This window comes from Sciurus vulgaris (assembly GCF_902686455.1).
Source record: "Sciurus vulgaris genome assembly, chromosome: 10".
Classification (NCBI taxonomy): Eukaryota; Metazoa; Chordata; class Mammalia; order Rodentia; family Sciuridae; genus Sciurus; species Sciurus vulgaris.
Window position 1 is genome coordinate 95,375,104 of NC_136470.1, and position 17,583 is coordinate 95,392,686.

Consider the following 17,583-nt stretch of genomic DNA (forward strand, 5'->3'; position numbering starts at 1 on the left):
ATGGAGAAAAATGTGGGGACCTCAAAAAAGAGCCACTTACAAAATATGTGTTTCTCTTGTGAGCCAGAGGTTTCCTTATGTATCATCTTAGAGAGAAGTCACACTTCCAGATCAGACTTTCTTTTTCAGCTATATAGGTTTGATTGAATGATGGCCGATATCTTCTCTGAATCTGTCTCCAAGGATTTATTTTAATAGTCAAAGCATCATATAATAATAAATAAATTCATTAAGTTAAAGTGAAGGCCTAAAATAAGATCTTAAAACTCTCTTCATAGTTTAACCATTCTTACCATCTTTGACCGTAGCAACAGATAATCTCTCTTGTTTTTAATAAGCAAGCTTCACTGTATTTCTTGTAGAACAGTCATGAAGTTCACGATGAGCCCTGCTTAAAGAATGCAAGTTCCGTTTCACTAATAAGATTGGTCTTGGCTGTGTGGGCTTTTTGGAACTGATTAAATATTACAAATGTATTCCACATGGAGGAGCACATGAAACAATCGAGTAGCAAAATTTCACAGGAACCAGAGAGAAATTTTTTTTAGCTCAAAAGTAAGAGCCAATGTGGGTTGGGGGAGGGGCTGAGAGCTTAGGAAGTAACTGAGATATTGGGGTGCAGAAAGGAATCTGAAGAAAGTGTTTCTAAGCAATGTGGGAAGACTCTTCAGGGACTCTTAGACCTGGATCCCTGCTCCCCCCTTGGTCTCCTGAGAGCCAGGAAGATTTCTAAATTCCTTCCAATCAGAGTTGCAGCAAGCATTTTGTAAGAGGCATCTTTTTTTCCCAGAAAGAAAAAATCAGTAGACATGATCTTTAGTGGAAGAGAGCCACAGCCGCAGGATTATACTGATCTGTGAAATGACAAATGAAAGAGAAAAGAGTTAAAGCGACAGACACAGTTGCTGGAACTCTGTAGTTAAGGCAGAAATGCTTTGCATTTTCAAGACTGAAGAGAGAAGAGAGCAGATCAGAAGCAGAAGAAAGTTATTCAATCAAGACCTGGGTTCTGAATTAAGAATGTGTCCAAAGTGGGGCATTAAAAGCAGATCAGAGGATGCCAAAGAACTGATAAGATGAAAGAGGGATGAAACAGACAGTTACCTACCAGGTACAAAGTCAAATGGTATATGGTAAATGCAGAGGTTTTGAGGGCAGAGAGAGCCCTTTCCCGGCTCCTCCACTCACATCCAGGTGGCCTTGGTAAGCTCAAGCTCAGGAACTCTGCTTCCTCACCTGAGCAGAGGAGATAATATGTGACCTTTATACTGTCATGTGAAAGTGTGAATTCTTTCCTCCAGCAAAATCAACCCTCTCTCCTTAGTCAATCTGTGGGTGTGGTGAGCAGGCATTCACCCTCCTCCTTATAAAAACATTTCCCTTTCTTTGAAGGCAGTTTATTAAATCACCTCTCAGAACTGGGGTATCCTTAGAGGAAAAACCCAGGAAGAGTTCACAAAATTCAAACTCCTGCATTCATCTTCCTCCCCTCCCCCAAAGATTCAATTAACGAGAGGGAAAAGGTGATGTGTTTTTAACAAGTTTTTCACGCTGAACTGCTTAGAGATGTACATTAGGCCTCCTTTTAGTAATAGGAAAAAATTATCTCGTCATGACTGGGCTCTCTTTCCCACCTCCAGCGGAGGATTGCAATCAATCAGCCGGACAGCAAGATTGATTTTCTAATTAAGCTTGCATTTGTATAGGTGCACAGAGCCATAGAAGGCTTCCCTACTGTATCTTCCCAACACATTCCTATTTGTATTCATTTACCCTCACACTTAAAGCCCTTTCAAAGTTGGGGGAAAAGGGTTAGTCACTCTCTCCATGCAAATGGCCAGTAGAATCTCTGGCTGCTGCAGGAAAGAATTACATCAAGTTATTGAGCAAAAAAGAACACATTGACAGGCGCTCATTTGGACTCGATTTGGCTCCCACATGGATGAAACTGGCCACGGTGGCCCTGCTTCCCCGCCCCCTACCGCCCCCAGGGCCCTCCCATGGTCGCAGCTGGGCCAGCCAACACAGATGGCTGGAGGAGACAGGCTTTTAGCATTCCTGAAAGCTCCATTTCAAACATTGCTTTGCCAAAAGGGTATAGGAGGCTTTTGTGCAGGCCCTGTGATGAGATGTGCTCACGATTTAATTTACTTAGGGGAAGAATATGAAACCCTGAACAGCTCAGCCAGATTCTGCGTCCTCCGGGACTCCACCAGAGGAGAAAACTTACTTTAGCAATTCTGGATCCAATGTGCCAGTGCCTTGTTGTTCATGACCTTCCTTCAGCGAGAGACACTGGGGAATAAAGCTGAAATCAGGAAGAAAAGCTTGCATCTTTTTTAGTTCATTCCTGGTACATCCATTACCTAATATTTTATTTAAAAGCTCAGTCTTTCACTAATTCAAAATGCTAAGTTCAATTTGGGAAGTATTCTGACCTGAACTGGGATGAAGTCTACTTATTGTTGGATGATAAAAAAAGAAAAAGAGAAAGGAAAAATTTTTAAAAAAAAGTAGATAGAAAGGAAAAAAGCAAGCAAGCAAGAGAGTAGGTGACTGAAACGAAAAGTGACTAAGGGTGTATGTGTGTGTGTGATGGGTTGTTTAAGAAACAATTTGCTTTAAAGACCTTTAAAAACCAGCTTTCAAGTGGCACCATTCGTATTCATTAAGTAGCCTCTGGCCTTTGGTGGCACCACTTCAGTCATTCCTGTCCCCCAGGGCTGCACAAACACAACACATTCCAGACTGAACTTGCCATCCTTCCTCAGCCCTGGTCCTCTCTCTGATTTCCCTCTGTATGCATGTGACCCCACTGTGCTCCTAGTCATTAGGTTCAAAACCTGGGCACTGCTTTAGATTCATACCTCCCTTGGGTCCCATATCCAGTAAGTTCCTTGTTCTGTCAAGCAGACTTCTGGTTAAACCAGGATTATTTGTTATCATTTCTTAATTAGAGTATTGCAACAACTTCTTTATAATTATTAATAATTAAGAATTAGTAATATTCTAATTATTTCCCAAGAATATTTTGGATTCTGTCATCCCACACTCAAAGATTTTGAGTGGCTGCCCACTGAATCCTACCATAGCACAAACTCCTCAGGTCAGAGGCCTTTCTGTACTTCTCACATGACATTGATGGTTCGGTGCTTTGTGTAGGAGGCCAATGATACCTTCTTCAAGATGACAAAGAGGTTTTGTCAAACTTTAGATAGGTTTCTAAACCATCTTCTTGGCCTGCATATTTCCTTGTAAAGTTTAGTTTTAGCAAGATCTCTCCTAAGTCAATTCAGCAAGAGATCCCCACCCTCGATATAAGGTTACCCTCACTATTTAACCATCCTGCATATCTGTTATGGTTTGGATATGAGGTATCCCCCCAAAGATCCTGTGTTAATGCAGGAATATTCAGAGGTAAAATGATTAGATTGTGAGAGTTCCGACACGATCAGTCCATTCTAGGTTGAATGGATTAACTGGGTGGTAACTACAGGCATATGTGTGTAACTGGAGGAGGTAGGTGCCTGGGATGTGCCCAGGAAGGGTTCATTTTCCCTGTGTTCCCTTCCTGTCTCCCTTTCTTTGCTTCCTGACTATAATGAGCTCAGCAGCTATTCGCCATGATGTTCTGCTTCACCGTTGGCCCAGAATATTGGAACTGGATGATTATGGACTGAGTTTCTGAAACCATGAGCAAAAACTAAACATATCTTCCTTTAAGTTGTTATTTTCAGGTATTTTGACCCTAGCAATGAAAAGTCGAATAATGATATTTGACCAAGTTCCTCATCTTCCATCATCCCCAGCTGATGTCTGATCAACCTGGCCTGTCTTTACCAAGAATTCTTTTACTTAGGTTTAGCCAGAACCCTGTTTCCCCCTGATGTTACCTCTTAGCAATTTTCCACTCCCACCTGCTCCTTGATCAATTCCCACTTGCCCATGTTGTACTTGGAGTTGAGACCATCTCCTCACACCCCACCCACTGGAAAATCTCCTTGCTAGGGTCCCTAACCTATTATAAAGGTACAAAATTAAATCTCCCTTACCATGCTTTAACAAGTACCACTGGATATTTTTTTTCTTTACAGGAACATCTGGAAATTGTGTCAGGGTGGTGTTGGTATGCCTCGGTGACTAGAGATCACAACTGCCATTTACGGAATGGGACATTTGGTATCTTAGGAGTAAGAGAGTCATAGCACACAAGATTCTATCGAGAAACACTACTTCAATTCTGGTCAAATTTAACTTCAATGTTTATCCAAATGTATATCACCCTGGTTACAACCCTATCTGCTTTCAATCATTCCCTGAACTACCTCTTCTGAACAGATGATCCTGATCGTAACCACCATGCATGCACACACACGTACACACACACACACACACACACACACACACACACACACACTGGACTTTCCCCTCTTTGCATCTCAGGGAACTTAATCCAGTAAGACTTTGACAAATAAGTTGGCCTGACAATTCCTCTATTAAATTGTAAGCTTCTTGAAAGTAAGTTCTTATAACAATCATTTTTATATAATTGATGCAAGTTTTATGTATAACTTACATATGTAATGAATATTCAACATGCAGTCAGGAAATCAGTCTGGGAAGAGGCCCAGGGAGTCAGACAGGGCCTGAAGAACTGAGTGGTAGTAAAGACCAGAGAAACCATGTCATCAGAAAGGGAAGACCGAGAGGCAGAGGAAAGCTGTAGCTCAGGCCAGCAGTTTAAAGAAGAGAACATGCATTCCAGATGAAAGGCCGGGGCCTCAGTGGTCAGGCAAGAAAGGGTGAACCAGTCATCAATGAGCAGCTCAAAGAGGCATAACAAGAAAAAGGACAATTTAGAACCAAAATGATTTCATGGAGTCACTGAGAAATTGGGTGGTTGGTGGTCTTGACAGGTTCTGTGGGGGAGTCAAAGTCGCTGAAAGGGAGCAGCTGTGTGGCAATGGAATAGGACACAGCTGAACTCTTGTGTTGCCCCAGGCTCTGAGCTCTTATGTGGTTCCTCTGAGGGTGAGCATCAATCCTAGCTCCATTAACAGGAGCTCTGCAGGAGGGAACAGACCATTGGGAGCATTTGGCCTGTGCATTTGCAAAAGGCAACAGTGGCTTTTAGAAGGAAAAGCTGGGGCAGGACCATTAACTGTCCAGCTGTTTGCCAGAAATGGTTGCAGATGGAAAGGGAGAGAAGCAAGTTTTCCCAAGCATTCTTAACCACATACATCAGACCTGTGATTGACGCTGGGAAAGAAAGTGACTTGGGAAGAAAAACAACACCTGAAGGCAATTTTGCAGGAGCGAAAGGAGATAAAGGTTGAAAAGAGAGCTCTGTGGAAAAAACAACTGTGCTATGTGCTAAAATTGAAACCAGGGAAATAGTAAAAATGTACTACAAAGAGATTTTCAAAGGGAAAAGCATTGTGATCTCGAAATGCGGACAGAATTTCACTGCAATAGAGAGACCAGAATTAAACAGTCATGGAGAAAAATTATGGAGAGTAGAGATTCCCAACTAGACAGATATCATCCAAGACCATAAGCTAGTAGAAAGAGAGTAAAAGTTGGAAGAAATTGAATTTACATTGAAGCTCTATCTATTTTGGAAAACTAAGAACTATTGATGGCAAAAATCACCAAGAAAATTTATCAGTCACTACATATTTATTGGAGGACTATTTTTTGGAAGCACCTTATTAGAGGAGGTGATCTTTGAAATGCATCTCAAAGAAGAGAGAGAATTTGCACAGGTAAAGAGGAAAGAACTGAACCTTCCTAGATATGCAAACAAATAAACAAATACGTGGGGAAAGCATATCACAGGGATATGGAGAGACAAGTTATGCTAGACAAAAGAAAGAAGGGAGGAGAGGAAGGAAATGGGAGGAGGGAATCTGCATTTCTGAGAAGTTTTACATAACCTATCCTGTGAGTCATTAAATGCCAGGGAAAGAAAGTCACAGAACCCAGGGACATAGTGAGAAAATACACTCACTGGTCTATAGAATGATTATTTATTGATATGGAGAACAACAACACCAAAATAACCTGTACAGGTCCCTTTTCCCCTTCTCTCTCTCTGGCCATTCAAATTCCCATAATGATTTTTGCTTTAAAATTCTGGGAGTAAAAAGGATTCTGTGGGCTTCCTGGACTTGGGCTCTTGCCATCCTCAGCATGCTCCTTTAACTGTGAGAGTCTCAGTTGCATTCACAAAGGAATGGTGACAGAGTTAATTAGAGGAAAAGTTAATTAGAATCTAGGTCTTCTAAAATTTCTCCCTACCTTCAGCAATTCCTCAAGTTCCTAAAAGTGCTGCTTAGAGCAAAAGATTTGCACCGAGGCAGAACTTTGTGACTGTGAAAGTAATTCTAATATGATTACAGAGTCAGATGTGACTTCCGCACATTGCATAGTTACCAGTTGACCATTTGGGGATAGCTGGATGACAGGAACAGAAGGTCTGGTTGTGTTTCTCTTGGTGAAACACCCAATCACTTTCAGTGAGAAGAAACGTGGAGAAGGGGAAGTCAATAAGAGAGCAAGGCACTTAGACAATAAATTGCTACCACTTACAAGAGAATAGAGGATTCATCCCCAGGTATTCTTTTGTCTCACAAAATTTAGACCAGGGATAAGTAGATGGAAAAAGAATTGCTATAGTGTAAGCACACACGCCAGGAGCAGAAGGGGAAATCCAGTTAATAAGGATCTTTCATAAAATGAAATGAAAGCGACTTCTGGAATCTTCACTTTATTCTTATTGGAGGTCTCTGAACTGCAGTTTTCATGTCTCTAAAATGAGAACAATAATACCCACTTCTTATGGTTGTTGTGAGGACAAAAGAAGACCATGGACCAAGAGCTTGACCTAGTGCTGAGGCCCATGCCTTATGGATTCTATGATGAAGAACTGTGTGGGCAGGAACTGCAAAAGCTTTAGGGACACTTTTCATGATGTGAGGTTTCAGTCAGGGTGTGAATGATGGCAGTAATAGCGTTGTCACAAAAATCAGTTGCCATATAGCCAGACTCACATGCTCGCTGGTCCCTGAAGTGAATTTTCGGTCTGGCACCCGAGGAAATGAATTGCTGTGTACCAAGACGAGTGCAAATCCGGCATCTATTATTGGTATCTTCCTTAATGTCTTCAACACCATTAAAAAAGTGAACCAACCAGCCAACTGGAGACCGTTCAAGACTAAATAAACCTTTGGAATGGTGCCATGTCTTTTTGCAAAATTACAACCTACTTAAAATAGATGGCCTCAGAGGTCAGTTTCAAATATGCTCTGTTGGATGACCATATTTGTTTACTTCTATCCAAAGGCAATTTGGGGGCAAGTAATTCAGACAGCTGCTTGGGGCATCCAGCACTAAGTGCAGACGCTGCTGTTCCTTGAACAAGACGTGCTGCGCCACTGCTTCTATTTTAAATGGGCCTCCCATCTAAGATTGGAGAAAGCAAGGACGAGGAAACAAGAATGGGGGCCTCACAAAGGACATAGGAGGCACTAGGAACATGGGGTGGGAAGAGGGCTCTGCTCACCTTTCTCATCTGGAGCCCTACTTGGTCTACAATCATTCCTACCCCAAACAAAAAGATTTCATGGTTGTCAAATAGAACAATAAGTAATTAAATGAATAAACCAACAGCCCCAAAAGCTTGGTAAAAAGTTACACATGCTAAAAAATTGAATAGTTTCCACAAAGCACTCTTTAGGGAAAAATAATCAAGAAGACAAAAATTAATATATGCACAATATGAAAAATAAGGAAATGTGTTTATAGAAAAACTTTTTTGGCTTTCAAAAAACAAAGCACTCAACAATCAGTTTTAGATATGATATCTCCCCCTCTTTTCATTTCAATAAAACAATAATAGTCGCTAATAATAATGATAATAATAATAGTATCACTCTTTTATGGGAAGGAAAAAACCTTTTAATTGTCACCAAGAAAATCTGCAGACATTGAAAATACTGGGAAATTAACTATCAAGACAGTTTTACAAATCTTTAACATCTATTGTGCTGTATAAACTAGATCTTATATTGGCCACTGATTCATCTTAAAACAAGGGAAAAAAGTTTGATCTGGATCCAGCAAGTCAGAATTTTCTTACACATTCAGGACATTTCATTTAACCAAATAAAAATAGTAATCTGGGAAAGTCTGCCTTGACTACCAAGACTGAACTGATTTTTTTCCTTTACTCAATCTTTTATAGTTAGTTCACTCCACCCAGGAGCTAATTATACACAAGTTGAGTTTTTTTCCAATTGTTGTATATAAGTTTGTTTCCCCAACTAGATGGTAAGCTTTTTGACAGCTTTTTTGACATATGATATATATTTGTAATATTTATCATATATGTATATATATTTATATATGTAGATGTAGATACATATATTGTGATGCTGAGCACATAGAAAACTTTCAATAAAGACTTGTTGAGTGAAAAGTTTTGTTTACAGGTTTGGAGTGTCTCTAATATAGATGCTCCTTCCATTAACGGTCTCCAGTTGGCTGATTGGTTCACTTTTTTAATGGTGTTATAGTCAACATGCAGATACATTAGAATCAGCTGGCTGCATATTTGATTCACCTGGGGAGCTTTAAAACATTCCTATGTCCCATTCTAGACGTTAATATTAAAACAGGAGAAAGAAAAAAAAAAAAGAGTAATGCAGGCTGGGAATGTATCTCAGTGGTAGAGCAATTTGCCTAGCGTGTATTAGGCCCTGGGTTCAATCCTCAGTACCACAGAAAAAAAGAAAAAACATAACGCCATTACCATCAAGTTGCTTACAAATCTAGGATTGAAGGCAGATATTGTAGATAACAGTAAATAAATGTGTCTCAGGCAGACAATCACACTTCAGTTGATCATGTTATAGCTTCTTTAGTTATTATTAATTCCTGAGTATGCAACATATCATCTCAGTTGGACCCAGATATTCACCAAAACTTCTCCAAAAACATATTTATCAATCATCCTCTTAAATGAGTTATTTTTGCAGATATTTAAATCCATGTATTGTGTGCTGATGCTGAAGAGTTTTGCTTACAAAAGAAGGCCCTATTTATGAATTACAGAGGGAAATAACGTGAGAAGTAGCTTCATAGCTTTAGACATGATATATCATATTAATATTATGTATTCCAACAAAGGTAAAATCAGAGACAAGATGTATCTTCCTGTCTGAAACAACTAAAGAACTGAATGAACCAGCTTTCAAGACATTGAATACTGGGCACAAAAGAACACTGATACCTAAGACGTGGCAAACAAGGGAGCTGAGTCCTATAAGGGCCCCAGCCTACTCCCTAGGGAGATTCCAGGCTGTGGAATAGAGAAAGGGAGCCCCAGCAGAACAGGTGGACTGCCTGAGGGAGAAGTGGAGTGAGGCTCTAGGGAGAGCAAAGTGCCTACAGTTCAAGGAGGACTAAAGAGAAAGATAACTTGAAGAACTTGCAGAGGATCCTCCTTACCTATTCAGCTAAGTAGAGTAGATGAGGGCAAGAAAACTACCAAAAACAATTGGAAGGAGACTACCCAGGATTTCCCCAGAACTAATACCAGTGCCTGTTCCCCAGAGCCAGCATAGAAAAATCTCCCAAATCATGGTTTATCCACTGGAACAGGAGTGAGCAAACTGTGGCCCACAGGCCAAATCCAATCTGCCACTATTTTTGTAAACATAGTTTTGTTCACAGAGCAGGCAGACTATTTAAGGGTGAGAAAGTTTTATTGGAACACAGCCACACCCACTATTTTTTATGTATTTGGACTACCTTTGTGCTACAAGTGACAGAAATGGGCACTTGGGAAGGAGACCAGAGGGCTCACACAGTCTAAATGTTTATTTTTTGGGTACTTAGAAGAAAAATATGTAGACCCCTGAGTTAAAATACTAAGTGTCTCACCTCAATAGTGAAAAACAATAACCCTAGACTAAATGCTTTTTCTGGTTCCATTTAATAAAGTTTGCTTAAAGTTAAATCAAATTGCTATAGAATAATGTAACATAACGTTTTGAATACCTGTATAAATGAAAAAAGAATCCAGCACTCAAAATATAAAATTCACTAAGTCTGGCAGGCAATCAGAAGTCACTCTGCATGCAAACAAGGGAAATATAATCCATCATATGGGAGTTGGGAGACCACAATCAATTGAAATTACTCCAGAAATTATACAGATAATAAAATGTATAGACAAGGACATTAACAGTTATTATGACAATACTTTATAGGTTGGTGTTCTAGAACAGATTGTACGTGTTGAAGAAAGACAAAAAAAAAAAATATTTTTGAAAGACCCAAATCAAACAGCAATTTAAAACAAAATAGTAACAATCTATTTGGGGTTTTACATATATATAGAACTAAAGGTATGATAAAATGGACATAAAGAGTAAGAGGTGTATAAATGGAATCATATTGTTGTGATGTTTTTACATTATGAACTAGTTATGCATGAACTGATATGAATATATATGATAACTTCTAGAGCAACAACTCAAAAAAGAAAACAAAAAGCATTCATTTCTGACATTTTTGTTTGTGTCTTTCAGTTTGCACTTCTCTGCTAATATGCCCCACCTATTCATGATTTTTGGTCTACTTTCTTCCATAATACTTTATATACATGCATGGTGGTGTTAAAGTTCTGGTTTTCCTTCCCTTTTTTTTTTTTTTTTTTTTTAATTTTGTTTCAGAATTGTCAAGTCTAGAACATGTGTTGACTTCCATTTGTCTCTTGATTATGTTTGACATTTTCCCAATTCACATATTTTACAAATTTTCTATCAAATACTGGACATTATATGTAAAATTAAAAAAAAAAAAAAGCAGAGACTGAAGTGAACAAAGTATACATCCCCATCCCGACCCCACCCAGGAAGGATGCCTCCCTGTATTCTGTGCTGTTCAATTTAGACTTTAGTTAGGTTGGGTGCTGCCTTTGTTGCAGTTAGCTTCAGTCCCCCACTGAGCTGGTTAGGGCCACAGAGGGAACTTCCTGTTAGCCATCTTGAGATCTGAGCACCTGGGGGACCCAGGAGATCTCGTGTTTTACAGTCCTGCCTCAGCCTCAGATATGAAGTTGTTAGGCACTTTGATTCATTCTCCATTCCCATCCTCAGCTTTCTGTGCCAGGAAATTTTGACCATTTTCCCCCTACCCCTATCCAGTCAGAATCACTCCATCTCCTGCTTCTCCACCGGCAGGGGAGACATCTGTGGTCCTTCTCACCTCCCCTAGGAAGAACGTGTCTTTACTGGAATTTGATTCATCGAGGTCCCTCAAATCCCTGATAGGTAAAACCAATCTTTGATTTTATTGATGCCCAATTATTCTCATTGTGAAGATGAAAGCAAAACGGTCTCTTGGGAATTTCTCCATTCCCAACTGGAGGCAGATGCTGTAAGGAGCTTATACTTTCAAATGAGCCAGGCAAGGTGGCCATTTGTTGCAGGAACAATAAAGGTGGCAGAAGCAAACCTCAGAGAAAATGTGTTAATTCAGACTTCTAATTAGTTTTAAGAAAACAAGACCTCAAACCACTGACTCACAAGATGTGAAACCAAACTATTTTAATAAATTATTGAATAAATTATTTGTGTAATTTTAAAAATAAGGAGTAAATTTAAAAATAATAAATGATTTGCATAAGCCCCAATTTTTATCTTTAGGGGGAATTTTCCATAGATTTAAATTAAATTAGAGTTTATCTAATCAAAAGGTTTTCGCACCAAGTCCAGGGAGCTCTATAAGTCTGTTTAGATCTGCCACAGGATGAGTGGAAGCCTAGTCTGCTCTGAGTCTCATTCCCAAAATTTTAATTTTGCTTTTTTATCAGGTTTTTTCCTATATTGGGTTTTGAGTCAGATATTATTCGAAATGAAGTTTCTGGTCCTTTCAATCACAATCCTCTCTCTCTCTCTCTCTCTCTCTCTCTCTCTCTCTTTATCTGTACACACACATGCACCCCACCAATATGATCACCAAAAAATAAAAATACATCTACACACACAGACGCTCGGATATCTTCTCGGTGAGAAAGCAAGGCAGTGATAGAACTGAATTCTACAAGATCACACAGCTAACTAATAGCAGAAATGGCACTAGAACCCCTCTCCAACCAGTACATTTTCTTCTCCACGTGTTCCTTTCTCATCACTAATTAATCTTCCTGTCCTGAACCACCAAAATCCCCCGCCACATTGGTTGATTATAATGTGGAACCATGGATGAGCAGGCCTAGTCGGGTTGATGAATGATTTCTAGAGCTTTGGAGGCTCTCCCGTGACATCAGTTGGACCCAGGTGAAATGGTAATCACCAGCGTATAAATGATTTGGACACTGTAATTTCCCCCTGTGATTTAGTTTGCTTTCTTCTGTTGATTTATTTGGAATGTGCTCTGCTACATCTTCCAACCTTGCTACTCTTTGAGCACCAATAAACGTCAAACAGATTAGACAGGCCCATTACTCAATGGGTACATTTCTAAAAACGGTACAAAGGTGAAAGCCCAGCAGTTTCAGGTGATTGGAGTATTTACAGGATGTTAGAAAAACATCTGCTTCAAAAATTCAGAGGTTTGAGAGTTGATGTAATGTTTTATTAGGAGCCCATACCACCACTAGTCACTGTACAGAAAATATTAAGCCATTATAGAGTGAATGAGTTTTGAGTACCTATTACACAGAATGGGCTGTACAGAGACTGGTCCTCTAATAGCCACTTAGAGTGAATATGTTTTGCTTTTATCAAAAGGGAAGAGAATGGAACTCACTTTTATAGCTTTGCTCCAAGACAAATGTGGGTAGAAAGAGGAATTTTTTTCTTCAGTACTGACCACTTAGGTTTGGACATATAACATTCTTGCTCTGGTATACAGTCAAAAAGCTCCAAGAAGCAGATGAAAGGTGGCAACAGTTCACTTAGAACACATCGTGAATTTTTGTTTATCTTCATTATTACTATAGTGACCATTAATGAATCACCAATCATGGAGTCAAGAATTATACACCACCTCACTTAATCTTTATGGAAATACTAAGGTATTAGTGCAGTTATTCCCATTTTACACATGAAGAAACTGAGGCTTGGAGAAGTCAAGTAACTTGCTCTTGGTCACATGTTTAGTAAGTGGCAAAGCTGGGATTCTAACCTAATCAGTTTCATCACAAACTCCTCACATCTTGCCACTCTTGTCAGTTGTACAGAAAACAACCAGCTTAAGGTTGAAATCATAGTAACCAGAATAAGTTGTTCTGGATATTTTATACCTAGCAGAAGTTTATAGGACTCATCTAGAATAGTGACTACTGTTGTGGACACAACCATAGATATTAATGAACTAGTTCCAGAATCACATTTATACAATTTCCTTTCTTTAAGATTTAATTATATCTCCAGTATTTTCTTTGTGATTTTGTAGCTAATGGGGTAGTTGGTAGAGAGTCTGCAGATGAGGAAACTCTACAACTGAAAAAGGGAAAAAAAATAATACATGAACTGCACTTGGCAGGAGTCAACTAGTATTTCCAGTCCATGATGCAAAATTCACTATGTAGTTTCATATACATACATAAATGTACAAATGTGCATGCTCAGGCATGCATGTGACAGAAAAATGGAGAGAGGTGAGAGATAGTGCTTTTTTCTCTTGGCTTTGCATTTCGGAGAGAACGTCAGTTGGATTCATCATTTATTAATCACAAGTTTTGGTGCAATGACTTTAGAATAGAAAAGCATTCTTTGATTTTCAATGCATATTCTGCTAATTGGTAGATTTTGCTTCTCAACTAAACTGTAAAGGGAAAGGGTGCACACTAAACCGATTGCCCTACTTAGGCAGTTCCTGGCAGGAATGCTGAGATGGATTAACATGCATAACAGAAGGCTTATGTGACCCTGGGAGACAGTAGAACCTGAAATAACCTTAATATCCTGTCAACTTTCATTACCAGACCCCACTGAACAAGAAAAGCCTATTTAACAATCTGTCTGGAAAGGGGAAAAAAAAAATCCATATTTTTTTAACCAAGAGTTTTCATCCCATTCTTTTTTATCCTGGGCATATTTTCTTCCACCTCATTTCTCAGAACAACATCGTTGGGCTAGACCAAGTTATACGGTGTCCTGATTTCATCACATTTCACAGTGTGGATGCCACTCCACTGCCCTTACTGCCACAGTCCTGGCTCAAATATACCCTCAAATAAACATACCCTCAAATATCTGGTACACAGGGTCACTATTGAACAACTGGCAGTCTGGAGCCTACCAGTGTGTTGTGTCAGGAGGGTGTGTTCAGCCTTAAGGAGAGGAAGAAGAAGAATCTGTCCAGTCAGAGACTCAAAAAGCAAGAATATCTCTGATAAGCACCTGGGCTTTTTCAGACATACACAAACCCAGATGTCTTGTCAAGTTGTCAATTGCATTTGCTGCAAGCATCTGAGTTACCTTGGCATGCCAAGTGCTGTATGCTCCTCAAGGGAGGTGTTTATGGGGAATTCTAAAAATACCAGAGCACTAAGACAAATCCAAAATAATTGCATTCCCATTGCTTTTTAATAGTACTCTCAAGAAATTCTTTCAGTCTCAGTAAATGCTTCCCCAAATGTCCAAATTAGCTGTAATATCTTGAGTTTCCAAACTTCTTCCATTCACGACAGTTTCATTATAGATTTATTTATTTTATTTGATAGATTTATTTATAGAATTGAAATCATGCTTTAAAGATATATCACTGGGCTGTATACGGAAATCTGGATTCTCCAGAATAATAGCCATGTTAACTTGGGCAAGTCACTTCTGTCATCTGAACCAGTAAAGAAAAGTTTTAAAATTTGTTGAGTTACTGAGTACTTTACCTTTACTAAATGGTTTCCAATATTTCTCCCAGTTTTAATTTCCTCTCCTGTTTATTAACTGCTTAAATTGATTTCTTATATTTTTTAAAGAGATCTCTGCCCTACAAGAGACATTAAAATTGTTGTGAGATTGAAATAATTAATCAACTTTTGTAAAATTTTTTATGACAAACCAGGTTTAGGGTTTTCTTTATCCATAAAACTCAGAAGAATGGTTTCTTGTTGAATTGGTGAAACCACATCGTGACATAATCCTATCAGGAATTCTCAGTTTTTCCCACTATGATGCACCCTGATTTCACTGATGTGAGCTTCAGTATCTTTATCTACCAAACAGATAGGTTAGTGGTTAGTGGGATATTTAATTGGAAAAAACAATGGACTGAGTCAGAACTGAGTTCAAGTTCTAGGTACATGTTATACCACTTGCTTGAGTCTCACTTTCCTGATAGGAAGAATTTGGGTTAGATGATTTAGGTTGTTTTTAAAATTTTCCTTCAGCTTTGGAGAAAAGAAGAAAGAGAGAAAAATGTGTCTAAACCTGCACTGTGCAATACAATAGCTACTAGCCACATGACAATAAAATATGGCCAGTTCAAACTGATATGCAACAACAACAAAAGAAGTAAAATTCTTGTCAATGATTTTTAGTACTGAATGTATGATAAAAAATTATAATACTTTGGATGTATTTAGTTAAATACAATATTGTTAAATCAATTTCACATCTTTTTATATGCATGTGCTTATTAGAAAATTTTAAACTATAAATGTGGTTCACATTTGTAATTTGCTTTGTGTTTCTATTGGACAACAATCTAAACCCTTTCAACTACCTAATTCTAAAAAGTCATCAGCTTGTGAAGAGTTAAGCAAGTTATAGTATTATCCTTGTTTCCATTTAAAAAAAAGAAGAAGAAGAAGAAAGAAAAAAAGCAGGAAGGCAAGGTAAATAATGAAGCAAGTTTCTATACATTCTGAAGACTCAACCCATCCCTTACCACCTGAAGTCACAAAGGAGTTCTATTTGTCCTTGCTGCTCCAGGGCTTTAGTCTGCAGATTTGAGAAAGAGCAAGCTGAGAACCAGAGAAATGGCAAGGTCCACTGACTTTATATTAGAAAAAGCAGACAGCTACTGACAGGAGAAAAACATGAGCCACTGAATGGGAAAAGGGCCCTGGAGAAAAACAGTTTTGGAAGCCTGAAGTTGAAGCAGCTTAGTGGGAGCGTGAACTTGGGAAGAAGAAGATCTAAATTGTCCACCAGATCACGCATTCTCTCTCCTTTCCTTTGTCTTCATCCTCTTTTCTTCCCATTTCCTTCCTCCCTTGGCATCTTGCAATTCTCTTCACTAAGCTTTTTCACATGTGTATCTCATTCACTTGCAATGTGCTGCGAGGTCAGTATGATCATCCTCATTTTAAAATGAAGAAAACTGGAACTCAAAGAAGTTACATAACTTGAACAAATTTGAACAACTAGCAATTATTGTGAAGCCAAGATAGGAGTTCACAGCACCAGATTTCAGTGGCCATAATTTTTCTACAAAACCACATCACGTTGCATGCACCACTTCTTTCTCAATTGAACTGTGATATATCATAAATTCAGCTAATTCTCTCGTTGCTCTGTGAAGACCCTGTGGAGGTTATTCTACTCCCTAAGCTGCATTTTCAATCCATTTCCTAAAATATGGTAGGACTGATTTCCAAAAACGTCCCGTCTCATGGCTAACTCAACATTGTCCAAATATTAATCAGATTTCAATACTAAGACTAAGAAGTTGGCCTTTGGCTTGCTTGAATAACTCAGGCAAACCTGTGAAGAACCAAAATGAGCTGATACCATCTACATCTCAGTGAGTAACAGATTTAGGTGATAAACACATTGAAAGATTTTAGCCAAATAAATCAAAATCAATTTAGTTGATTATGAGAAATCTATTAATGTAGACATGTGAAGCCAACCCCTTAAAATCATGATCACATCATTTCTATAATTTAATTTCAACAAAAGTAGCAGCATATTTTTCTTTTTCACTTTCATAAACCACAAGAAAGAATTCAAGTAAAATATATGCCTTGTGCCTATTTGAAATAGAGTTCCTTCATGTTCCATCTGTAATCCCCCAAATGCCAGCATTAATCCATCCCTAAATCCACAAAGCTTTCTGTTCAGACCCCAAGGAAGGCATAAGTAATACATACAAAAACTGTACCAGTTCAAAACCACAGCAGAAGCCAGAGCATTCTAAGACTACAATTCGGAATTTGACTTCAAACAAAGCCCCAAGTTGGGGACTTAAACATACATAGGAGCTGTTTTTGTTTTGTTTTGTTTTGTTTTAAGCCTAAGTATCAAAATCATGTTATGCATTATTTCATCTCAACCTACATTTTTATATGTGTTATAAAGACCTATAAAGGAAAGAAATTAACTATAATCTGCCCTCATAAATCCCAAGGTGGTATGAGAAAATTTAAATACATCAATGCGGGAGGTGAAAATTGATGTTATTACCTAATAACTTTATTTGCAAAATATTTCTGAATTGTTTAAAATACCTTATCTTGTATTGCGTTTAAAGACAAATGTATATTGTTTGTAGATTATATTGGGATAGTAATTAGGAATCACATCTAATAGAAAATCAATTAGAAATTAGGATAAAAGATCT